Consider the following 4381-nt stretch of genomic DNA (forward strand, 5'->3'; position numbering starts at 1 on the left):
AGCCTTGTTTGTTGCCCTCTCTGCCTCCTGAAAGCCTTGTTTGTTGCCCTCTCTGCCTCAAACCTGGGATAACAGGTTAAATTAATTAAATCCAAAGGTATGCGAGCTCAGTGTGAAGGAGACCAAAAGCATGTAAATGGCTTCAGAAGGGTTACAGGATTATGCTATCACTGTGCTATCACTGTGCCGTAGCAATTGTTCAGAGCTGGATTATCCGGTGCCGAGCTGGATTATCCGGTGCCGAGAAGCCAGTCCATTTGCAAATAATGCTTATCTTGATCTAAACAGTAAATGTCACTGCACATCTTTAGAATTACAGCTATCCTGTAACTATATCTGTATCCACCCTGGGACAGCACAGTCTTGACTTCTGGTAAATGAATAACTTCCATCAAAGTTGTTCATATGGCAGCGGCCAATATTTTGTGGCAAGAACCAGCAGGAAGACCTGACATTACCGAAAAAAGGGAAGCGTGGAGCAAACAGACCAGTTATGAGAGCTGTAACCTTCTTTTCATGGTCCCTGAACATGAATGGGGAAGATTAGCGCTGTCCTGGGGAAGTTGTCCTTTCCCAGAATCTCCCAGAATTCTTTCAGCTGGTGCCAGGATTGTTCGGGCCAGCCGTGCTCACTCCTTGGTGCGCTCATGCACAACAATGTGGAAGGAAACTGCCAAGACTAAAATCAACTCAGCTTGCCTGCTGTTAAGGGATAGGCGGATCAAGTGCAAAGTCCTGCTTTTCCTGTAAAGATAACATTCCTTAGATTGTTTCGTTAGGTAAGTCACATTGTATAAAAGAAGATTTTCCAGCAGGGACTCTTTTTCTCAGTGAGTTGTGGAAATCTTTTCTTTTCTACTCGGGTGGACCAGATACTGAAGGGAACAGAGCTCCTATATTTTTTTCAAGTCATGCTGTAAGCAGACATTCTTTTACACCTGGAGCAGGCTCCCAATTCTATATCTGACAAATGTGGAGGGGGGATGCATTGGGGTAAGTGAAGAACATTGCATAGCTTTAAGGGTACCATTGCTGAAACAGATAGGCAGCAAATTATAGGAAGTATCAAGGTCCTGGCGAGCTTTCATAGTCCAGCTGGTAGGAGCTAAATTTGGTGATTTCCATGGTCTGAAACTCATGGGTAAGGACCCTCTGGTGCAGGGGTAGGGAACCTTTAACACTCAAAGAGCCATTTGGACCCATTTTCCATGGGAAAAGAAAACACTTGGAGCCGCAAATAATTTTTGACATTTAAAATAAAGATAACACTGTATATATTGGGGTTTTTTTACCTTTTACTCCACTCATTCTGAGAAGTGCATGGATGCGTCCGTCCTGCTGCCTGCAGGGCGGGCAAGGATGGGGCCAGCGGCTCGGCCTCGGGAAAGCGCCTGCCTGGCTCCAATGGGGCAGGCGAGAGAGGGAAGCCCACTGCACGGCCCAGCTGGCCGTGGGCAGTTGGTGCGCCCGCTCTGCTGCCTGCAGGGTGGGCAAGGATGAGGCCAGCGGCTCGGCTCGTGGAGCCACAGTGCAAGGGCAGAAGAGCCGCATGCGGCTCTCGAGCCGCAGGTTCCCTACCCCTGCTCTGGTGAGTACTCAAACACTATCCTGCTGGGTGATAAGTGTCCATTTAGCTGATTTCTGGAAGAATAAGCCAAGAGCAATGGTGCTGGGCCTTCTTCTGTTTTCATTTACATGCTGGGAAGAGCAGCAGGGTGGTAAGATGAGATTGCTCAGTGGTGCAGAAGATACCTCCACAGCTCTGATCCTTGGCTCCAATCAGTCAATCATTTATTACGGTTCTGGATCCTTGTATTTTTCCTCATTATGCTTCACCTCTTGGGAGTTCAACGTGTATTTCCTGTCTCCAGTTGTTCTGGCCTGCTATCCATACGCCCAGCCTTGAAAACAGTCAGACTGTTTATTTATTTACACCCTACTTTTCTCCCCAGCAAGAACCTAGAGAAGCTTACATTATTAAACAGGTATGAGGTGGGAGGCCCTAGAACTTATAGTCTGTGCCAGTTCAGGTCTATAGAAGCACATCAAGAGGAGGTCTATCTAATGTGGATCTTCTGTCACAACCTCCACTAATCCCATCTCTCTTTGGCTCATTCCGCACATGCAGAATAATGCACTTTCAAACTGCTTTCTGTGCTCTTTGAAGCTGTGCGGAATGGCAAAATCCACTTGTAAACAGTTGTGAAAGTGGTTTGAAAACGCATTATTTTGTGTGTGCGGAAGGGGCCTTAGTTTAGCAGCAATGTAGACAGAGCTATAAGAAAACAAGTAGCAGGGATACCCTGAGGTATACTCAGAATCCTCCTCACATTTAGGGGCTGTGGTTCAGTGGCAGACCCTCTGTCTTGCATGCAGAAGGTCTATTAAAATCCAGGGGGGGGGGATCTCTATTGGCTGCCACCACTCTGGCATGAGTCTAACTCAGGAAGGCTCAGAGTACTATCTCTGCTCCTGCCTATTTCTTCTCTCAACAGGATATACCTTCTAGGTGACCGAATGAGGCATGAAGCTCCAGGCAGAATAACAAACAGTTTATTAAAGAGTTCTGATAACATCAATCATTCAAGAGACACATAGGATGATGAGATCAGTAAAGTTTGGTAAGCAAACTAATAAAAATCCTAACATGTCTATCTTTACTGATCCTAATCATCTCCTGGAATTAGGCTTCAGGCCAGCTCACCCCTTCCTGGAAGCAGGCAGGGACACAGCTTTATTAAACAGTGCCCGGGGCTTCCCTGGGCACCGTGCCCCGGCCCCAAACTCTCCATTAAGTTTGAGGTAGGGGAGCAGTTGAGCACTGGAGATTGGGGGCAGAACAAGCTCAGTCCTCTGATGTTCAACTGCACCCCACCCCTGGAGTTCGGGACCAGAGCACAGTTATGAGCAAGGGTGTGAGACCCTATAGTACACCCTGAGGAAGTGGTGTCCAGGGCTCCAGCTCCCCCCCTTTCACCTCCTAGCTACGCCACTGGATGCAGAATCCCTCCATCTGTAGCAGCCACGCCCGCTCTCTAGGAGTGAACTGCCCACTCTTTTGGGCAAGGCCTTTATTCCTTCTTAAATGTGACAACTTGTTTTAAGAAAAAGATAAAGTTCCATTTTTTAATGACTTTCAATGGGAAATTAAATTTGGAACAAAATTTAAGCTATTTAGAATTGGAAAAATAATCCACACTTTTGCTATATAAATATTTGAGAAAATACTAATGGTTAGATAAAAACAGCCAAGAAGGCCCATATGTGTCTTTGGCTGAAGAGTAACAATAGTGCTTTGTGACAAATTTATCTCCTGAAAAGTGCTCAGAAACTCAAAAAGTTTGGGAATATCTGTGCTATGGCTTTATAGTACCTTACTAAGGTCTCTCCCCTCCCCAGGTCCCACCCTGAAAATCTCAGACCTGGAGTTGGCAACCCAGATGATGTAGCAGGTGATGTAAAAGATCTCTACCTGGGACCCTGGAGGGACACTGCCAATCTGTGTAAACAACACTCACACTGATGTTCTGATGACCTGATTCAGATTAATGCAGCTCCGTGTGTGTCTACTCAATAGGGCTTACTCTCAGGAAACTGTTCTTTCAAATCTTGATGGCTTTGGGAATTATTTGTCTTAATTTGATACATTTGGGTTTAACACTGTCTACTTCCGATGCTTTTCAGTGCTTGTTCCTCTGTTATATTATGCATCAGGGGCATGGTTTTAAATGTATTTATTCCAGGTTTTAGAAACAACTGATAGCCATGTAGGAAGGATTATTTACAATCTCCTTTTAAACTTTCTTGTGTTTCACAATGCCCTCGTGCCTTGTGAGTACTAGAATGTCAGCTGCTCTTGAAACCAGCTGAAAATGTAAGGGCTAGAATTTCTTATAAGGAGACAGCTGAAGCATAAAACAATCCTACAGGATCTCTGTTCGAGAGCAGTGGCGAAACAGAAGTTATCCCATGCTAATTTTGCATGTCAGAGAAATGTCAATAAACAGAAATTGATTTAATTTAAGAAGATGACTGTGAATTGGAATAGGGATGTAGACAAAATCTAGAACCTTAAAAACGACCAGAACTGTATTCTAACACAAATTTTAGTAAACCACAGCAACATTTCTTCAGATCCTATTTTCACTGCAGCAGACTAATACTGATCAGGAATTTAGACGGTTTTAAAACAGATATTTATAGACACCTGCTCTGCTTACCACCTCTGATATTGGATAATAAATGCCACCTGTCGTGCTGTAAAATGTAGTCCCCAAACAAGCCAAAACTCCATTCACTGTTCTAAACAGCAAAAACTACAACTCCCAGAAGCCTCAACAGCAAAACATGACGCATGCGCAGAAATATCATTCAGTTTTTT

Source organism: Sphaerodactylus townsendi, linkage group LG10 (genome assembly GCF_021028975.2).
Source record: "Sphaerodactylus townsendi isolate TG3544 linkage group LG10, MPM_Stown_v2.3, whole genome shotgun sequence".
NCBI classification, from domain to species: domain Eukaryota; kingdom Metazoa; phylum Chordata; class Lepidosauria; order Squamata; family Sphaerodactylidae; genus Sphaerodactylus; species Sphaerodactylus townsendi.